The sequence below is a fragment of the Macrotis lagotis genome, chromosome 1 (genome assembly GCF_037893015.1).
Source record: "Macrotis lagotis isolate mMagLag1 chromosome 1, bilby.v1.9.chrom.fasta, whole genome shotgun sequence".
Taxonomy (NCBI): Eukaryota; Metazoa; Chordata; class Mammalia; order Peramelemorphia; family Peramelidae; genus Macrotis; species Macrotis lagotis.
The window spans coordinates 587,223,131-587,245,984 of record NC_133658.1 but is presented as its reverse complement, the minus strand read 5'-3'; the positions used below and the strand labels follow the sequence as shown (position 1 = coordinate 587,245,984).

The window sequence follows — 22,854 nt, the reverse complement described above, 5'->3', positions numbered from 1 at the left end:
GCAAGAAAAAGCATAAAGTACAAAACAGCTTTTAAAAATTTAAAATATGCTTTGTTCTGCATTCAGATGCCATATTTCTTCTCTGGATGTGAATGGTATTTTCCATCACAGGTCCTTTAGAATTGATTTTGATCATTGTACTTCTGAAGAAAGCTGAGTCTATGATGGTTGATTATCACACAGTGTTGCTGTTGCTGTTGCTGTGTATAATGTTCTCCTGATTCTACTCACTTCACTCAGCATGAGTTCATGTAAATCTTTCAGCACTTTCATGAAGTCTACCTGTTCATTATTTCTTACAGAGCAATAATACTCCATCACATTCATATGCCATAACTTGTTCAGCCATCCTCCAAATGATGGGCATCCCCTCAATTGCCAGTTCTTTGCCACTACAAAAAGAGATACTATAAATATTTTTGTACTTCTGGGTCTGTTCACCTTTTTTATGAACTCTTTGGGGGAAAATACCTAGTAGTGGCTGGATCAAAAGGGTATGCACAGTTTTATTGCCCTTTGGGTATAGTTCCAAGTTGCTCTCCAGAATGGTTGGATCAGTTCATAACTTTTATCAACTGTGCATTAGTGTCCCAGTTTTCCCACATCTCCTCCAACATTGATCACTTTCATTTCTTGTCATTTTAGTCAATTTGATAAGTATGAGGTGGAACCTTAAAGTTGTTTTAATTTTCATTTCTCTATCAGTAATGACTTAGAGAATTTTTATATGACTATGAATGATTTTAATTTCTTCATCTAAAAGTTGCCTATTCATATCCTTTGATCATTTATTCATGTATTGAGAAATTCTTATGAATTTGACTCAACTCTATTTATTAAGCATCTATTGTATACATGACACTGCTAAGTGCTGGGGATACAAAGAAAGACAAACATAGTCCTTGTGCTTGAAGAATTCACAGAATAATGGGGGAGAACATACAAATAAATTGGATGTAATCTCAAGGGTAAGGCATTAGCATTAAGGAAGAGTGGAAAATTCTTTTTGTAGAAGGTAGATTTGCTGAGACTTAAAGTATGTCAGGAGACAGACATGAACAGGGAGAGAATTCCAGACATGGGATAGTCTGTGAAAATCAGCAGTTGGAGTTAGGAGACTATTTATATTTGGATCCTCAGCACTTAGCATGTTAGATAGCAGGTATTTAATAAATACTTGGTGATCATTTGATATCTAGAGATCTCTCCCATCATTTAAAAATCTACACTTGATTCAGATATATATCCTCAAGCTTTCAACCTGGTTTTCTTTCTACTTTTATTACTAAACTCCTAGAAATCTCTTAAATCCTTTGCCTTCCCTTCACTGTCTTATAATTTCTATTTCAAAGATTTATATATTCAATCCTTATTTTTCTCTTATACTCCAATTACATATCACCAATTGCCTGCTGGATATCTTCTTCTTGATGTCCCATAGGTATTTCAAATTCAACATAGCCCAAATGGAATTTATTATCTTATGTGTTCCTCTAGCTCCCTGTGCAATCTTCCCTTCTCTATTTTCTCTGTATCTTTTTGAAGGTATTACAATTTTCCCCATTACTTAGGTCTAAAGCTTACAAATCATTCTTGACTCTTCACTGTCTTTCTGTCTCCTCACATCATTTTCCAAATCCTATTAAACCCATCTCCATGCCATCCCTCATATCTGTCCCATTTCTTTTATTTTCTTTTTTAGTTTTTTTCAAGGCAATGGGGTTAAGTGGCTTGCCCAAGGCAACACAGCTAGGTAATTATTAAGTGTCAGAGGCTGGATTTGAACTCAGGGACTCCTGACTCCAGGGCCAGTGCTCTATCCACTGCACCACCTAGCTGCCCCTCTGTGCCATTTCTTTACTCACTTGGTCACTATCCTAGTTCAAGTCCTCTTTATTTGTATTATCCCTAGGTTATTAAATAACTTGCTAATTGGTATCATCAATTCCACTTTCTCTATGGTCCAACCAACTCTCCAAGAAGTTGTCAAAATAATCTTCCTAAGGCAAGGTTTGACTATGTCACTACTCATTCTTCAAAATCTTCATTGGCTCCATATTGCCTTCAGGATAAAATATAGACTCCTTGGTTCTGGTACTTAAGGCATTCTATAATTTGGCTTCAATTTGCCTTTATAGTATAAATCATATTATTCCCATTTAGGCACTCAAGTGCACATTAAACTGGACTATTACCTCCTCCCCAAACTTCATGCCATCTCCTACTTGTGTTCATTTGCTCTAGTCATTCCCTGCAAGGAGATCACACTAATCTCTTCCCTTAAAATCATTGTCTTCTTTCAAGGTTGAGTTCAGATACCATCTATTTCATGAAATTTTCCTTAATTTCTTAGTTCAAAGTAGTCTCTCCTTCATATATACCTAGGGTACTTTGTCTAAATCTTTCCTTTATCACTCTGCCTTTGTTTTATATTCCACAATAGAATATAAGATACCTGAGCGCAGTTGATAATACAATATTTTATACATTGTAAATATTTAATAGGTATTGAATTGAATTGAATAGAATACCCATTTATTCAGGAACCAGTTTGTCATAGTGACCATTAGCTTCTACATTCTGTACTTGGATAATAGTTTTCTCTATGTCCCCCACCCCCTTTGCTCATTCTTCCTTACAAGGGCAAATATTGGGTGATATTTGCTCCTGGAAAATAATTTGAAAGCATTCATTGACACCTCAATGTAAATTTAGCTCAATGAACTGCACCATTTGCTTTTAAAACTTTATTATAATTGTGGAAAGAAATACTATCTTCTATCAAAAAAAATTTGATCATTATTGAAAAAGTTGCAGTAGAGGGTAGGGTTTTGCATTAGATTACACCTCCATGTGCATAAAATTACTATACACAGATAGCTCCTTAATATTAAGGTCTCTCCTGACTGGGATGTGTGGGATGTTGGCTCATTAATGCCTCCTTGATTCTGTGGAAAGACTAATGTTGTAGTACTATTCCCAAATGGTAACCCAGAGCTACAGCAGCTGCCTAGTCCTTTTCTTGGAATGGCTTCAAAACTTCTTAACTTGAAACTTGAAATAAAGGAAAATCTCAAATGTACTAATCACCTTTTAGTCACTTGTGTATTACACTCAGCTGGATAGCCTAAAAGTTTTGCTATAAGCTTTCATTCTAAGTAGCCCTTTCCTAGGAAGGAGCTTAATGAAATGTTGAAAGAAGGAAGACTTTGAAGAATATCTTATTCCCCATTAATTTTTTTTCTTCTGTTTTTTTTCTTTAACGGGGTCACTTGTGAATGAATGCTACTAAGGGTGATGATGGACTAGGACCCAAATGTTCATATATATCCTCCTCCCTATTTTAGGTTGAAAATATTAGGAGTAAAAGGGGTAGGGGATGAGAGTAAATATAGTAATTATCTTCCATAGCTTGACAGCTCCCTTCCATTTTTTTCAGAGAAGGTTAGGAGAGGAATGTAGTGGAGTCAGGTTTTATGTAAAGCCTTATTGCTTTCACATTGGCTCGTAAGGTGCATTCCCCAGTGTAACACAAAATATCATCATAATGAATTACTCTCAAAAATGATGCTTATCAAAATAATGAACAGATTGCCTAGAAGTCGAGTGCTATTTCTGTTAGTGATCCCAGAAGTCCATCTAGAGAAAGTACTTACCATCTAATGCCTCATCTTAAGGAAGTTAACAACTCTGAAAGATGATGAGAAGAAATGAGCTTTGACCTTAATCAAAAACATCCCTGAAACTACTCTATAGTTATTTTCTGTTGTGGAAAAAGATTTCTTTTTTTAAAAAAGCTATTCCTTAAATGCCATGTTCCTGAGGGGTAGGGGGAGAGATAAAGTGACACTGGTTTGGGACTTTAAGAAAATGCATTCAGGCTGGAAAGGAACAATATAGCTGAACCCTGAAACATTTTAGCTGATAATTTTCTCTCTATCTAAAATGTCCTGGGGCAGCTAGGTGGTGTAGTGGATAAAGCACCAGCCTTGGAGTCAGGAGTACCTGGGTTCAAATACGGTCTCAGACACTTAATAATTACCTAGCTGTGTGGCCTTGGGCAAGCCACTTAACCCCATTTGCCTTGCAAAAACCTAAAAAGCAAAACAAATAAATAAAATGTCCTTTTTTGCTCAGGCCTAGCTTGAGTTCCCTAGGTAGATACTATCTGTCCAAGCCCATGGAGGTACTTAGATTCATTGGAACTCTTGACTTAGATGTGGATGAACCTTTTTTTGCTTCAGTTCAATTGGTATAAAGGATGTCTTATTTTTACTTTTCCCCCCAAATGTTTTTTTTAACTAGGTAACTAAGAGAGCAATATAATAAAACAAAATATCAAAATACAGACTTGATAGGTTGACAGCAGGAAATAGTATCCTACTGTAACTTCAAACTAGAGAGAAAGTGTGGTTTAGAGCAAATAACATCAAACCAAACAGGCCAAAGACCCAGGTTCAAGTCTCAATTTTGTCACGTATTGTGTGATTTCAAGCAGTCTCTTGGTTCCATTTCCTTAGGAGAACAAAACTATGCTATCCAATCTATTAAGCAGACTAAAAAAGATGATAGTCGGGGAAATGGCTATATAGATTGGGTGACCCAAATTCAGAGAGAGAGAGAGAGAGAGAGAGAGAGAGAGAGAGAGAGAGAGAGAGAGAGAGAGAGAGGACTTTATTTCTGCTTATAATTGGCATCACTCCATCTAAATTCTAGTTGATTATGGAATGCCCTTAAAGCTCTTACATTGTCATTACCGATACAGATGTGGTAGCTTGATGTCACAGTGTAATATATAGAGTACCAGGGCTGGAGTCAGGAAGGTTTCTTTTTGAGTTCAAATCTGACCTTAACTAGCATGATCCTCAGCAATTCACTTAACTCTGCCTCAGTTTCCTCATTTATCAAATGAACTGGAGAAGCAAAGATCAAACCACTCCAGTATCTCTGGCAAGAAAACCTCAAATGAGGCTACCAAGAGGAGGACATGACTGAACAACAACAAACAAACAAATGTTGGTCTCTTGGAGATTTCTGATATTTACTCAGATTGGACTAGTTTTATTCCTAACCTATTTTTATCACAATCTTGACAAACAGAAAGCTTACAATTCTTAAGAGTATTCTAGCCACAAAGATGAGTTGGAGTAAAGTTCCCAAGACTGCATTAATCTTGAGATTGTTGTCTGTGGATCAGGTCAATTATACTATGAAATATACCTTGATGGATGTAGGGAGATTTTTAAGAGAAGTTACATGGAACAGAGATCATGATGGTAGGTATCTGGTATAGGAAGGTGACAACAATGCTATAATAACCACTGAAAAGCCTAAGGGAGCTCAGAAAAAGATCCTCTTAACATGGTTGACACAAATCAATGGGGAAATTTAGAGGTTCAAAGATTGAATCATCTCCTCCTCCAGATATCATCCTCCCTTTCCCTTTTAGTCTGACTGCACAAAAGTTATTTGCTATGCCCTCCCCTGCATCATGCATGAATCCCATTGGCTTATAAGGTGCATTCCTCAATGTTACACAAAATATCATCATAATGAATTACTCTCAAAAATGATGCTTATTAAAATAATGAACAGATTGCTTGTTCTATTATTCACTTAAGGTTTATACTGGGAGACTATGAAGATTGCTCTCCTTATTTCTTTACCAGTCACTTAAGTCTCAATTAAATGCTTTACTTTAAAAATGCATTTTTTTAAAACATGCTAACCTGATAGAAACTGAATTTAGGAATTCTCAAAGGATCTTATTTTGGGGCTTAAGCCAAATGAGGTAATATATAATGCCTAAAAATAAGTATTTTTCTTATGTTATTATTTAATAATTATTAAAGGACTATCATATCTGGTTTTAAAAATTTATTCAGATTCATATTTTTTCTTGTTTCTTTCTGTAGGATTATATGAATCTGAAAGGGGGTATGTTGAAATCATTTATGATTATTGTTTTATTGTCTAAGCATTTTTTGGAACTTAATTAACTTTCCCTTTAAGTATTTAGATGTTATTTCAAATGTATTTTAAAAATATTGATATTATTCTATTACCTATTTTGTCTTTAGACAATTTGTACTTTTCTTCTTTGTCTCTCTCCATCATATCTCTTTTTACCCTTGTCTTATATTAGATCATGATCACGTCTCCAGCTGTATTTGATTCAGCTGAAGTATAATATATTTCATCCCATTTAACTCTATAAATTTTTTTGTTTCTTGTATGCAACAAATTGTGCTTTGTTTTCTAAAATATTCTGGAGCCCTTTTGCATTTTAGGGGTAAACTCATCCTATTAATATTTAGGAACATAATCATTGTCTGCTTTTCCTTCCATCAAATCCTACTGAATTGAACAATTTGAACTAGGTATCTGTAGCTTGTTTTACTTAGGATAGTCACATACTTCATTTTTTTTCATTTTCCCTTTCACCTTTGAAATAACTGGGTTTCCTCCCACTCTTTTTGTAAGACTTAGTAGCTATGTTTTTTTTTTAAAAGCAACATTCTTCTGACTCTACTATCAGATTTATATATCCTAGTTTCATTAGCCTACTCCCTAATTCAATTCCCTTCCCCACCTCAATCCAGGCCTTTGATTAATTTTAATCTAAATTCTAAATTTTATTCCTATAAATAATACTTTATATTTCTCTTGTCCAAATCAGAAAATAGTGTGGATCATGAAACACCTTTACATGTAAATCTCTCTTCTTTGTGTGATTGATCTTAGCTTGTAATGAGTCATCCAATTTAAAGAAAACCTGGTCTATTCTTAACCATATGGAAGGCTTTTTTGAAAAAAAAAAAACCTCTCAAAACTTTATTGTTTTTCAGGATGCTTCATGACCCCACTGGGGTTTTCTTGGCAAAGATATTGGAATGTTTTGCAATTTCTTCTCTAGTTCATTTTACAAATGAGGAACTGAAGTAAACAGGATTAAGTGACTTGCCCAGGATCACACAGCTAGTGTGGTCTGGAGCCAGAGTCCTGACTTTAGACCTGGCACTTTATTCACTGTACCATCTAGCTGCCTCTTGACAACATTATGTTTCTTCAATGATTCTTAGACGAGGTTGAACCTCAAGGGAATAAAAGTTTTGTCTCTCCTTTGTTATGAGCAACAACAATTGTTATAACTAACAATTTCAAACTATTTCAGTATGTTCACTTTATGTATGATTCTTTGGTCCATCATGTTTGCATTCTAATGATTATGTGGAATTCTTTATTTCAAAGTGAAAGGTTTTAAGAAATTAATTCTGCTAAATACCATTCTATACCATTAGTAATATACTAAAAGTTTCAGAATGTTTTTCCTGGGGATACTTGTTTTCCTTTGATTTTGAGAATATCATATTCTAGCCTTTCCTTTCTTTACTTGTTGTTGATAATGTTTGACAATCCGGATTGGAAATCCTCAGTACATGGTTTGTCTTTTACTGGCAACTTGCAGGATTTTTTCTTCTACTTGGAGGCCATGAAGCTTGAAAACTACATTTCAGATCTAGTTGAATTTAAGATTTCTTTATGTTGGTATTCTATGGATTTAGCTTGTTCATACTTTGCCTTCTAGTTTCAATATTTATATGTACAATTTAATTATAGGAATTACTGAAATATTGTATTCAGGCTTTTTTATTATGCTTTTCAGGGAGTTGATTCACAAATTATGTTTCCAAACCTTATTTTTCTGAATCTTTGCTTTGACCTATACAGATCTCATTTGTTCTTGCAATCTGGATAAACTTGACCTTACTTTCATAATCTTTTTGCATCTTTACATTTTAATTTCCTACTTTTATCTCTTACTATTTTCTTCCATACACTCTATGCTTTAGCAAGTGTGGATTTCTGATTGTTCCTTTAGCACATTCTATATATACACTGTCCTATCTCTAAGCCTGAGACTGATAGGAAAATTGAGTTCTGAAACTGCTGCTTAGTTTATGACCTTGAATAACTTAATCTGTCTGAACCTCAGTTCCCTAATATGTCCTTATTGAACATTTTGCCACATGCCTAGAATATTTCCTATCCCCCCAACTGCTGAGTCCCTATTCATCTTTTAAAACCAAATTAATAAGCAAAAATGCTAATTCTATAGGAAACCTTCTTTGATTCCCCTAGTTAGTAGTGACCTCCTCCCAAATCATAGATAATGAACTTATGAGAACCTCAATAATATGCAGAAAAGATATTGGTCTGTCTCATCTATTTTGGTAAGGCCATATCTCCTATGTAGCCTAAAATAAACTTTAATGCCCAGCTCATCTAGCACATCCTTAGTAAAGTTTTCCCTAGATTTTTATGTTCTCTTCCTTCTCCGATTATCTTAATTTATTATCAGTTTATGATATTTCCCATTTCCCCAAGATATTTTCCAGATATCAATATTTCCCTTTCTCAATAAAGTATGAATCTTCTGAGGAAATGGGTTATGTATAGTTGTATCCCCAAGGTCCACCACAATCTCTTACCTGTCGTAGGAAGCTTGATAAAGCCTTACTTAATTGTTGATTTGAGAAATCCAAACTCTTCATTTTTAGCATTGTTTCTGGCAAACAATAAATACTTAAAATTTTTTTCCCCTATTGATTGATTCACTTGATCATTTCCCCTTGACAGTGGCTGGGAGAATATCAGCTCCATTTTTGTTTTCTGCTATCAAGAAAATATTTCAGAAATTGACTTTATTAATCTAGAGATTGAGTAATAGATAATAGAGATATTAATCCAGAGAAGAGGGCATCTTACTCTTTGAAAAAGATGGGCAAGTTCTGTTTCTGCTTTTTTTTATTCCTTGCTCTTTTCAGAACTAGATCTATTCAGCTATAGTGACACAGAATGGTTAAAGTAAGGTTGGTATATGATGCATGCTCTGATTAGTATCTGAAATTTCCTTTTGTAATTTTGAGGGGGCCTGTTTGAAGTAAGTGTGTCCAACCTGCTGCCATTCCTGTGGGTCCTATCTCATTTGTTGTTGTGCTCCTTGGTGGTGCACATTGGAGTTGCATTGTATCCATGAATAAGTACTGAATTCTATTTGCAACCTTTGATGATTTTTTTTGTTGGTCATGAGGCCCAGAAGAGCTAAAGGGTTAGACACCCTGCTATGGAGGGATGATGGTAGAATGCTAGACTCAGACTGTCTACACCTGGTGCTAAGGCCTTTGTCATTAATCCAAGATTTGAGTGCTAAGGTATTGGGTATCAAGCAATTAATCAACAAATATGTATTGTATTGACAAGCAACTAGGTGGCAGAATGAATAGAACTTTGGGTCCAGAATCAGGAAGACCCGAGTTTAAATCTGGCCTCAGGCACTTAATAACTTTGTGATCCTGGGCAAATCACTTAATTCCTGTTTGTCTTAGTTTCTTCTTCTGTAAAATAATAATAATAATAATAATAATAATAATAATAATAATAATAATCATAATCATAATAATCATAATGCATCTGGTTCCCAGGTTTGCATTTTATTTTTCTCATTAACATTCATTTAAAAATTTTGAGTTTTATATTTTCTTCCTTATTTTCCTTTCCTCCCTAAGACAATAATCAATTTGATATGTTATATATGTGCAATCATGTAAACTATATTGGCATATTAATCTTGTGAAAAAACAAATAGACCAAAAGAAAACACACACACACACACACACACACACACACACACACACACACACACACACAAAGAATGCTTTGATTTGCATTCAAACTCCAACATTTCTTTATCTGGATATGAATAACATTTTTTTTTCTCATGAGTCCTTCGGAATTGTCTTAGAACAACATAGTTCTGAAAAAACTTAGTTATTCATAATAGGTCATTATCCAATCTTACTGTTACTGTGTATGACGTTTTCCTGGTTTTAATGCTCATTTCACTTTCTATCAGTCCATGTAAGTCTTTCCAGTTTTTCTGAAATTTGCTTGCTCATCATATTTTTTTCTCATATTAGTCATGTTGTGAAAGAATAATCAGAAAAAAGGGAAAAACCCATGATAAACCAACAAAGAAATTAAAAAAGTGAAAATAATATGCTTTGATCTGCATTCAGACTTTAGTTCTTTCTCTAGATGTGGATGGCATTTACCAACATGATATACCCTTAATAAATGTTTGTTTAAATTAACTGAAGGGCAAATTTTAAGGGCAGTAGTAAGAAAGAAGGTAATTATAGGTAAACAAGCTAGACCTGAAGCTTATACAGAAAGAAAAAAAATTGCATGGGAATTCTCTACCTTTTAGCCATTTCTCTCACTCTGGCTGATAAAGCCACAAGTACAAGCATTCCTCTGTCTTTCATTATGATTCTTTGCCCTCTTCTTTATAGTGGGAAGGGGAAGAAATGGCAGTGCTATCCATCTAAGCTCTTCCCTCCCTCAATATCTCAGCTTGGTTTGAAACTGGGAACTCTACATAGTCTCTTGTCAAGGTATACTTAACTGTACTCAGGAGAGGTAACCTAGTTTCATCTAATTTGCAGAAAAGCTGGTGAGTCTGTGTCTTTGGGGTTAGTATTAAGAATTATGCTTTCAATTTATATAAGTACTTTCTGATTGATTTGCATCTTTGCACTGAGATAGAAATTTTCCCTAAAGTCCACATGCTTTCAAGTCCCATAAAATATGACTCTTTCTCAAGCAAAGTTATTTCTGTTGATTCAATTGCATTCACTCATTGTTTGCTAGTCATAAAAGAAAGAGTCATTTATTTGTGGGACAGCATCAGGTCATGCCTTTATGTCCTGTAGATTCCAATCTCTGGGTATAATGTCTTTTCTTTTTCAAGTGACTTCTCCATGAGTCTTTGTATATTTCCTCATGCTCTATATGTTTCTGGGTCATACAACAATCTGGAGGTTTTAAGTCATAAAATCCACCAAAAGTCTTTGCCAGTGATGATACTGTCAATTAGATCAGTGACAGTTTTAACTATCACAATGCATTCCCTCTTGTTGTATCCTTAATATATTAACAGTAATATGTCAGCCAAGAAATTTAATACAGTCTTAGGTAGCATTGATAAGAATAACACTTTAAGGTTTGCAAAACACTTGACATAAAATTTTTGACAATAACCCTATGAAATGGGTAGAATTATTATCCCATTTCTAAAGATGAAGAAAACGAGACTCAGAGTCCTTTAAAGTGACTTACTTAGGAATGCTCAATGGGTAAGCATCTGATGAGGGAAACAATCCAGTCTTCCTGACTACAAGTCCCAACACTCTGTCCTTTTTGCAGCAATGAGATACTAGCATCTTGAAATAAAAAAGACACGGTATTATCATAATTTATTTTGGTCAGATCTCATTTAGAGTATTGTGTTCTGTTTTATGTACCACATACGGGGTAGGAGATTGATGATCTTAAGAATGTCAAGAGAAGGGCAACAGGGAGAGTGTAGACTTGAGGTAATTCCTTATGAAGACTCGTTGAAGAAACCGGAGGGGGGTTAGCTTGGAGAAGAGAATACTTTTTAATAAAATTATATACAATCTTATTTGTTTTCCAATTTTGTACAATAGTAGTTTCTCTCAATCATTTTTTGCAAGGTTTTGAATTTAACTTTTTGCCCCTCTCTCCCTTCCCTCCCCTCTCCCCCCCAAGAGAAGGCAATCTAATATGGTCTTTACATTTGTTTCCATGATATGTATAGATCAAAATTGAAAATAAAACATATCCATAAGGGAGAAAGAAAATATAAGAGAGAGCAAATTTATGTAATACATAAGACAACTTTTTAAAAACTGAAGATAATACTCTTTGGTCTTTGTTTAAATCCCCACAGTTCCTTCTCTGGATTCAGATGGTATTTTCTATCATGGATCCTCTAAAATTGTCCCTAATCATTGCACTGAAGGAGTGACCAAGTGCATCAAGGTTTATTATCATCGACATGTTTCTTTAAGGGTGTTTAATGTTCTTCTGGTTCTGCTCATTTCACTCATGAGGATTAATTAATGCAAGTTTTTCCAGGGTTCTCTGAAATCCCATCCTTCCTGATTTCTGACAGAACAATAGTGTTCATATACATACATATATGTATATATATATATGGCCATTCCCTCAATTTCCAGTTCTTTGCCACTACAAGCATAGTTGCTATGAATATTTTTGTACAAATGATGTTTTTACCCTTTTTCATGATCTCTTCAGGGTATAGACTCAGTAGTGGTATTGCTGGATCAAAGGGTATGCACATTTGTATTGCCTTTTCGGCATAATTCCAAATTGCTCTCCAAAGAGGTTGGATCAGTTCACAGCTCCACCAACAATGCATTAGTGTTCCAGATTTCCCATGTCCCCCTCCAACACTGATCATTATTCTTTCTGATCATATTGTTCAATCTGAGAGGTGTGAGGTGGTACCTAAGAGATGCTTTAATTTGCATTTCTCTAATCAATAATGATTTAGAGCAATTTTTCATATTCCTATAGATAGCATTTATTTCCTTGTCTGAAAATTGCCTTTGCATATCCTTTGATCATTTGTCAATTGGGAAGTGACTTTTAAAAAAAATAAATTTGACTTAGTTCCCTATATATTTTAGAAATGAGTCCTTTGTCAGAAGCACAAGTTATGAAAATTGATTCCCAATTTACTACATTTTTTTATCTTGGTTACAGAGGTTTTATTTGTAGAAAGCTTTTAAATTTAATGTAATCAAAATTATCCAGTTTGTTTTTTGTAGTGTTCTCGATCTCTTCCTTGGTCATAGACTACTCCCCTTTCCATAGATCTGATAGGTAACCTATTCCTTGTTCTTCTCATTTGCTTATAATAGTCTTTTATTTTCAAACCCTGCACCCATTTTGATCTTATCTTGGTATAGGGGGTGAGATATTGGTCTAATCCTAGTTTTTGCCATGTGTCTTCCAGTTTTTCAGCAGGTTTTTATCAAGGAGTGAATTCTTATCCTAGAAGTTGGCCTCTTTGATTTTATCAAACAGCAGATTACTATTATCATTTTCTGCTGTCTCTTTTGCACCTAATCTATCCCAGTGATCCACCACTCTGTTTCTTAACTAGGACCAGACAGTTTTGATGACTGATGATTTATAAAATATATTTAGATCTGGTAAAACTAAGCCACCTTCTTTTGAATTTTTTCATTGAATCCCTTGATATTCCTGGCTTTTGTCTTTTTTCATATGAATTTAGTTACTATTTTTTCTATCTCATTAAAGTAATTTTTTGAATGTTTGATTGGTATGGCACTAAATAAGTGTTTAATTTAGATAGAACTGTCATTTTTTTATTATTTTAACTCGGCCTATCCATGGGCAGGTGATATTTGACCAGTTACTTAGATTTGATTTTATTTGGGTGAAAAGTGTTTTATAGTTGTTTTCATAGTTTTTGAATCTGCCTTGGCAAGTAGACTCCCAAGTATTTTATGCTGTCTGAAGTTATGTTAAATGGAATTTCTCTTTCTATTCCTTGCTTCTGTATCTTGATAGTAATATATAGAAATGCTGAGGATTCATGTGGGTTTATTTTATGTCCTGTGACTGCTAAAGTTACTAATTGGTTTTCAGTAGCTTTTTAGATGATTTTTGGGGAGGTTCTCTAGGTATGCCATCATGTCATCTGCAAAGAGTAAGAGTTTGTTTCTTCTTTTCCAATTCTAATTCCTTAAATTTCTTTTTCTATTGCTTAAGCTAACATTTCTAAAACAATATTGAATAGTAATGGTGATTAACTAGCATTCTTATTTCACCTTTGTTCTTATTGGTAATGCTTCTAGCTTATGCTCATTGCATATAATGCTTGTTGATAGTTTCAGAGAAATTCTGCTTATCATTTTCAGGAACAATTCCTTTATTCCTATGCTTTCTAGTGTTTTTTAGTTGGAATGGGTCTATATTTTTTCAAAGTTGTTTTCAGTATCTAGTGAGATAATCATAATTTCTGTTAGGCTTATTATTGATATAGTCAAATTATGCTTACAGTTTTCCTCATACTGAACCAGCTCTGCATTCCTGGAATAAATCCTGCTTGGTTATAGTGTATTATCTTAGTGATAACTTGCTGTAATCACTTTACTAATATTTTATTTAAGATTTTTGCATCCATATTCATTTGGGAAATTGGTCTATAATTTTCTTTCTTTGTTTTGACTCTTCCTGGTTTAGGTATCAGCACCATATTAGTGCTGATAGAAGGAATTAGATAGAAGGAATTAGGCAGAGTTTCATTTTCACCTATTTTTCCAACTAGGTTCCAAATGGAATTGGAACCAATTGTTCCTTGAATGTTTGGTAGAATTCACTTTTGAATCTATTTGGCCCTGGGGATTTTTTCTTGGGTTCATTGATGGATTATTGAATTTTTTTTTCTGAGATAAGGTTTTTAGGTATTTAATTTTCTCTTCATTTAACCTGAGCAATTTATATTTTTGCAAATATTCATCCATTTCACTTAGATTATCAAATTTATTGTCATACAGTTGGGAAAAATAGTTCTGAATTATTACTTTAATTTCCACCTCATTGGTGGTCAATTCACCTTTTTTATTTTTATACTAGTAATTTGGTTTTCTTCTTTCTTTTTTTAAATTAAATTAATCAATGTTTTATCTATTTTATTAGTTTTTTCATAAAACAAATTCTTGTTTTTATTAGTTTAATAGTTTTCTTTCCTTTGATTTTATTAATTTCTCCCTTAATTTTTAGATTTTCTAATTTGGTATTTAATTAGGGATTTTTAATTTGTTCTTTCTCTAACTTTTTAGTTGAATGCTCAGTTCAATGATTTCCTCTTTCTCTATTTTATTCATGTAAGGATGTAGAGATATAATATGTTCCCTAATAATTGCTTTGGCTGTGTCCCATAAGTTTCATTATTGTAATTTTCTTAGATGAAATTATTAATTCTTTTTTGTAGGTTTTTGCAAGGCAATGGGATTAAGTGGCTTGCCCAAGGTCACACAGCTAGGTAATTATTAAGTGTTTGAGGCCGGATTTGAATTCAGGTACTCCTGACTCCAGGGCTGGTGCTCTACCCACTGTACCACCTAGCCGTCCTGAAATTATTAATTCTTTCTATGATTTGTTGCTTGATTCACTCATTCTTTAAAATGAGGTTATTTGGTTTCCAATTTGTTTATCTCTCCATGGCCCATTATTGCATATGATTTTTATAGCATTATGATCTGAAAAGGTTGTATTTAATATTTCTGCCTTTCTGCATTTGTTTATGAGGTTTTTAATGCCCTAGTATATGGCTAGTTTTTGTACTGGTGCCATGTACTTTCTTCAAAGGTCTATCATGTCCAAATTTTCTAATTCTATTTGCCTCCTCCTTAACTTCTTTCTTGTTTATTTTATGGCTAGATTTATCTAATTCTGAGAGAGGGAGGCTGAGGTTCCCCACTAGTAGAGATTTGCTATCTATGCCTTCCTCTAACTCATTCAGTTTCTCCTCTGTGAATTTGGATGCTCTACCACTTGGTGCATACATATTTAGCATTTAAATTACTTCATTGTCTGATATCCTTTAGGAGAATATAATTTCCTTCCTTATCTCTTTTAATGAGATCTATTTCCTCATCTGCTTTGTCTAAGATAACAATTGCTACCCCTGCTTTTTTCACTTCAGTTGGAGCATAATATATTCTTTTACCTTTACTCTGTATATAAAACTCTGCTTCAAATGCATTTCTTATAAGCTGCATATTGTGGGATTCTGGTTTTTAATCCACTCTGCTATCTGCTTCCATTTTATAGGAGAGTTCATCCCATTCACATTCAAAGTTATAGTTACTAACTCTTTATTGCCCTACTTGCTATCCCCTCCATTTGTATTTTTTCTCCTTTTATACCTTATTCTATTCCCCAGTATTTTGCTTTTGAATACCACCTCCTTCACTGTGTTTACCCCTCCCCCTTTTCCTCCTTTTCCTTTTTCCCTTCTTCCTTCCCTTCTGTCAGTTCCTGTTTTCCTCCCCCTCCCTCTTTCCCCTCTTAATATTTGAAAGGTAAGATAAGTTTCTAAACCCAATTGGATGTGTGTGTGTGTGTGTGTGTGTGTGTGTGTGTGTGTGTGTGTGTGTGTTAATCCCTCTTTGAGCTAAATCTGATGAGAGTAAGATTCAAGCAATTCTCACCTCCCCCCTTCTTCTCCTCTATTGTAATAGGTCCTTTGGACCTCTTCATGTGATGCACTTTACCACATTCAATCTCCCCCCTCATCCTGTCTCTTTTCTTTACCCCCTTTACTTCTGACTAAGTATATTCCCTCTGATAGAGCCACAATTCTCAAAAGTTATGAGAATTCTCCTTCTATATAGCCACTTTTATCTTATTGGATAAGTTTTTTTTCCTTTTCCCCTATTTACCTTTTCAAGTAATTCTTAAGTCTCCTGTTTGAAGACCAAATTTTCTATTTAGCTCTGTCCATTTCATCAGGAAAGTTGAAAATCTCCTATTTTGTTAAATGCCCATCTTTCCCCCTGGAAGAGAAGACTCAGCTTTGCTGGATAATGAATTCTTGACTGCAATCCAAGCTCCCATGTTCTCCAGAATATCATATTCCAGACCCTTCAATCCCTTAATATTGATGCAACCAGGTTCTGTTTAATCCTAACTGTGTTTCCCTGGTATTTGAATTGTTTCTTTCTTACTACTTGTAGAATTTTCTAGTTTGGCCACAATATTCTTTGGTGTTTTCATTTTGGGAATCCCATTCAGGAGGGGATCAATGAATTTCTTCAATGACTATTTTCCTCTGTTTCCAGGATATCAGGGAAGTTCACCATATCCTGAAGTATGGAGTCCAGGTTTTTTTTTTCTTCAAGGTTTTCAGGAAGTCCTATGAGTCTTAAATCATCTCTCCTGGATTTATTTTCCAGGTTCAGTTGCTTTGTCAATGAGGTATTTTACATTTTCTTCTATTTTTTCATTTTTTTTGCTTTTGTTTAGTAGATTTTTGGTGTTCTCATGAAGTCATTAGTTTCCACAGATACCAATTTATTTTTTAGAGAAGAATTTTCTTCATTTATCCTTTGCATCTCTTTTTCCAATTGGTCAATTTTATTTTAGAGGGAGTTTTTTAATCTTTTTCCATGTACCTAATTGTGTTTTTGAAGAACTTGTTTTATTTTTGTAAGATGTTAATTTTCTCTTAGGTTTCTTTTCTTAATTTTTCCATTTGTTTTTTAAACTCCTTTCTGATCTCTTCTAAGAAGTCTTTCTGGGTCAGAGACCAATTCATACTTATCTTAAAGGTAACATTCAGTAGACTCCACTTTGTGCTGGCCTTTCTTCATTTTTGGCCTTTTCCCTACGGTCTTATGTTGGAGAAGGGGCTGGTTTGCAGACCTTTGGTGTTGAGCTCCCTAGAGGTCTTGCTCACTAGGCTGAGGAACTCCAGGGGTTTACTCAGTCCCCCAGCCAGTTAGAGATATTAGAAGCTTTCTCTTGATTGTCTATGTTATTTCTTAGCAGGCCACTTCCTAAGCCTGGGGCAGAATCTTTGCTTTCCTGGAACAATCTGGGCTATACCCTCAGGCCAGGAGCACCTGAGCCCAAATCTGGCCCCAGACACCCAACAATCACCCAGCTGTGTGGCCCTGGGCAAGCTACCCAACCCCATTGCCCTGCAAAAACCAAAAAACCACCCAAAATAAAATAAAATCATGATGATGATGATGATGATGATGATGATGATAATTGTAATAATGTTGGCCAGGTGGTGCAGTGGACAGAGCACTGGCTCTGGAGCCAGGAGGACCCGGTTCCACATATGGCCTCAGACACCCAACAATCGTCCAGCTGTGTGGCCTCGGGCAAGCCACCCAACTACTACTAATAAAAAAATTTGCTTCAGTCTGTGTTCCAACACCTCTAGCTCTGTTGTGGGTGGATCACATTCTTTATGGTAAGTCCATCACAAAAGCTACTTCCATATTTTTCCACCATTGCCATTGCTGATTGTAACTCCCTCCATTCGTACTTCCCCACTATTCTATACTATATTTTCTCTCTCCTTTCACTCTGTCCCTCTTCTTAAGTGTGCCATAAGGTAGCTGAGTGGCACAGCAGACAGATCACTGGCCCTGGGAAAAAGAGGCCCTGAGCCCAAAAACCAACCCTAGGCCCAGGAACCACCCAGCTCTGTGGTCCCAGACAGACCATCCAATCCCAGCCCCTTGCAGGAAGTAAAAAAGAAAATGTGTTATATGTGACCACTCTCCCCCATGGTCCATCCTCTCCTCCATCACTCGTGTCCCCCCCTTCCCCCGTCCTCCTACTCTCCTTCTCATTCTAGATGTCTATACCCCATTGAGTATACATATATATATGTATATATATATATATATATGTATATATATATGTATATATATACATATATATATACATATATATATATATTGTTTCCTATCCTAGCCACCTCTCATAAGAGTGAAGGTTCCCTCATTCCCCCCTTGCCTTCCCCCTTCCATATCATTGCAATAGCTCATTGTAATAAAAAATCTTATTATATGCAATATCTTAGCCAATTCCACCTCTCCTTTCCCTTACTCCCATTACATTTTGCTTTTAGCCATTGACTTCATTTTTACAATGTATTATATCTTCAAATTCAGCTCTCTCCTGTGCTGCATCTATAAAAGCTCCTTCTACCTGCTCTATTAAATGAGAAGGTTCATATGAGTATTATCAGTATCATTTTTCTAGGCAGGAATACATGTAGTTCATCATCATTAAGTCCCTCATATTTTACCCTTCTCCTCTCTCTATGCTTCACCTGAGTCTTGTATTTGAAGATCAAACTTTCTGTTCAGCTCTGACCATTTCAACAGGAACATTTGCAATTCCCTTGGTTCACTGAAAGTCCATCTTTTTCCCTGGAAGAGGATGTTCAGTTTTGCTGGGTAGTTGATTCTTGGTTGTATTCTGAGCTCGTCTGCCTTCTGGAATATTATATTTCAAGTCCTACAAGTCCTTAATGTAGTTGCTGCCATAGGAATTTGGCTTTAATATTCCTGGGGATTGGTTTTTTTGGATCTCTTTCTGGGGGAGATTGGTGGATTCTCTCAATTTCTATTTTGCTCTCTGTTTCTTATATATCTGGGCAATTTTCCTGTAGGAATTCTTTAAAAATGATGTCAAGGCTCTTTTCCTGATCATGACTTTCAGTTATCCCAATAATTTTTAAATCATCTTTCCTGAATCTGTTTTCCAGATCAGTTGTTTTTTCAATGAGATGTTTCACATTTTCTTCTAATTTTTCATTCTTTTTGTTTTAAGTATTGTGTCTTGATTTCTCATAAAGTAAGCAGCTTCCCTCAGTTCCATTCTACATTTGAAAGTTTTGTTTTCCTCAGAGAGCTTTCTTATCTCTTTTTCCATCTAGCCAATTCTGCTTTTTAAAGCATTCTTCTCTCAATAACTTTTTTGAACTGTTTTAGCCATTTGACTTATGCTGTTTTTTAACATGCTATTTTCTTCAGCATTTTTTGGATCTCCTTGACTAAGCTGCTGCCTTCTTTTTCATGTTTTTCCTGCATCTCTCTCATTTCTTTTCCCAATTTTTCCTTTATCTACCTCACCTGATTTTCAAAATCTTTTTCGAGCTCTGTCATAGCCTTGAGCCCAATTTCCATTTTTCTTGGAGTCTTTAAGATGTACGAGCTTGTACTTCCTCATCTTCAGATTGAGTATTTTGATCCTTATTGGGATTATAGACAATGTATTTGTCAATGGTGTTCCTATTTTTCTCTGTTTACTCATTTCCCCAGCCTGGTTTTTGGATGCTTCCTGAGCTTTTGAATATTATTGGGACATCCCCTCACAAGGATCTCCATGTGTGAGGCTCTGTCTTCCCTTCTGGTCTGTGAATGGCCACAAGTGCACCCCTCTGCCATGGGGCTGAGGTGGGGGTCCCTGCTGTTCTATGGTGGGCCTAGACTATGGTTAGGATCTGAATGTGGTCAGAGTCCCAGAGTCCTGTTCCAGGTACAGAGGATAGACCTCGGAAGTCCACTCCCCTATGTAAGTCTGGGGGTCCTGCTTACCAGCTCCACCTGCTTCCATTTCCTGGATCTGTACTGTTGGCTACTTGCTGAGTGCCCTGAGGGCTGGACTTCACACACTCGCTCTGGAAGAGGCCCTCCCACTGATCTTCCAAGTTGTGTCCGGTGCTCCCCAGGATGTTGGTCAGGAAACTGCTCCCACTGCCATGAGCCCTGGTTCCTGGTGCCCTGGGGCTTCCTCTGGGAGGCTGAAGTTCCTTCACTCTGGCGGCTGCCCCTCCAACCCTGTGGAGCAGTGGAGCCTTTCTGCTATTTTACAGGTTACCTTGGGCTGGAGAATTGCCTCACTGGATTCCTCTGTGGGTTCTGTCTCTCGAAAATTTAGTTAGAGTCCTTACTGTATGGGTTTTGAAATATGAGAGAGAGAGAGAGAGAGAGAGAGAGAGAGAGAGAAAGAGAGAGCGAGAGAGCACCTAAGAGAGGTTCTTCTCCTGTTGCCATCTTGGCTCCGCCCCCCCCCAAGAGAATTCTGAAGAGAGACATTTTGTTTGATTCTTTCACAACATGATTAATATAGATCTATGTTTAACAAAGTTACACATATATAGTCTATATTAGATTGCTTTCTTTTGGTGGGGGGGGGAGAAAAGGAAGGGAGGGAGGGAGAAAAAATGTAAAACTCAAAAACTTGCCAAAAATTGATTGGTGAAAGCTACCATTGCTTATAGTTGGAAAAATAAATAAATAAAATATTTAAATTAATAAAAGAGAGAGATATCTTATCTGTCTTTGTCATAATGTGAGAAGAATCAGAATTTTTTCCTCTTTGCTCTAGAATGTGTTTTTAGGAATAATGAATAAAAATTGCACAAAGACAAATTTAGACTTGAAGTAAAAAATTTTTCCTAACAACTATGATTATCAAAACTTTGAATAGCTGCCTTGGGAACAAAGGGACTAATTCCTATTCTAGGTCATTAAGCAAAAACTGGATGACATCAATTTGGGTATGTTGTAGAGGAATTTCTTGTTTAGGGATGAGTTGAATTAGATGGCTACTTCTAATTCCTTCAAAGGAATATCCCTTAACATTCTCTTTCAGACATGCACCATTTGGGTACCACTGGGTAAGCCACTTTACTTCTTGTCTATTAATTAGCAAAAAAAATTTGTTTACTTCATGCCAGTCATTATGCTAAGGGTGAGGGTAGGTACAAATAAAGACAAAAATAGTCCCTGTCCTTAAGGAGCCTCCTTAGTGGAGGAGATAATATGTAAAGAAATATGTAGGAAATAATTAAAGAGTAGATGAAAGATGATCATGGAAGGGAAGACTTTAGTGCAGACTTTATAACATGCATTTATATAATACATATTGAACCCAGGTACTTTGCTAAGCACCTTTTACAGATATTATCTCACAACTCTGGAAGGTAGAGGCTATTACTACCTCCATTTTACAGTTGAGGAAATTGAGGCAAATGAAGATTAAGTGCCTTGGGTCACAAAGCTATTAAGTGTCTAAGGTTTGATTTCAACTTGGGGATCCTGATTTTAGGTCTGAGGTTTTATCCACTACCACTAGCTGCTTCTAGGGAGGGAGTAGATGCTATTTCCTCATTTATAAAAGGAGAAAACTCATATCATCAGCTTCTCAGTGATCTTTTAGAAATTAAATGAAATAGCATATGTAAAACACCTTGTAACAATAAAGAATTACATAAATGTTAGCAGTTAGCTATTATTATTCAAACTCATAAATTATCTGTTTCTACAATGTTCTTGAGTGTGCTTGCACTAGATTGAGATCATAGATCCCAGGTAACAAGAGACCTTAGGACAGCATGATAGTCCTATTGGGTACTATCTGAAAATTCCTTGCTGGAAAGGAAGTAGAAGTGGGGATGAGGGAGTGGAGAATTCAGTCACATCATCAAAGGCTTTCAGAAGCAGTGTTAACATTTTATAATGAGAAAGTATATCTGAAGATCTATTAATTTGAGTGCTCTGATAATTTCAGAGACTTGAATAAGATATTCAGTAATTGTAATAGAGAAAAGGATGCTTCTTAATTGTTCCCACAGAATGTCAAGTAAACAAACTGTTTGATATTGGTCTTGTAATTGGTCAATATATATATATATATAAATATAGATACAGATATAGATATAGATACAGATATAGATACAGATAGATAAAGATATAGAGATAGAGATAGATATAGATAGATATTTATATCTATCCATATACAGAAATAAGTGTGAATGTGTAAAAAGTGTAGTGATCACTATATCACTATATAACTAATGATAATTTTTCACTCCTGATCATGGTCTTTTCACTATTAGTCCTTTTTGTCTTATCTTCAGAAGAACTGTATAATCATAAATGATAGGAAAAATGTGAGAGTGATAATTTTATATGGTAAGTGTATTGATTTAAATCACCAGCTCATTAACAAGTGGTTTTCTGGTAAATGCTTTGCAATCTATCTTTTGGGGTAGATTGGGGGGAATACACATAACACTCTTTTTTTTAGGTTTTTGCAAGGCAAATGGGGTTAAGTGGCTTGCCCAAGGCCACACAGCTAGGTAATTATTAAGTGTCTGAGACCAGATTTGAACCCAGGTACACCTGACTCCAAGGCTGGTGCTTTATCCACTATGCCACCTAGCCGCCCTCACACAACACTCTTTTAAGTTTAATTTGCATTATTAATTTTCTCCATCACTTTCTTAGACATAAGAATTAACAAAACAATAAATCAAGCCCTGATTTATAGCATATGATGATTCCCAAGGTGTAAATGTTTACTCAAAATTTGACAATTGGCTCTCCCAACTAATAT

At 35.3% G+C, this 22,854-nt stretch overlaps 1 protein-coding gene across 1 annotated transcript in view; it reads left to right on the top strand.

Annotated features, from left to right (window-relative positions):
* The window catches only part of LOC141505596 (uncharacterized), a 127,853-nt gene that overhangs the window by 77,644 nt on the left and 27,355 nt on the right, over window positions 1-22,854 (top strand). The window contains exon 5 of the mRNA XM_074211546.1: window positions 17,720-17,908. The gene's annotated coding sequence lies outside the window, so the exon portion shown is untranslated. The remainder of the gene's footprint in view (window positions 1-17,719; window positions 17,909-22,854) is intronic.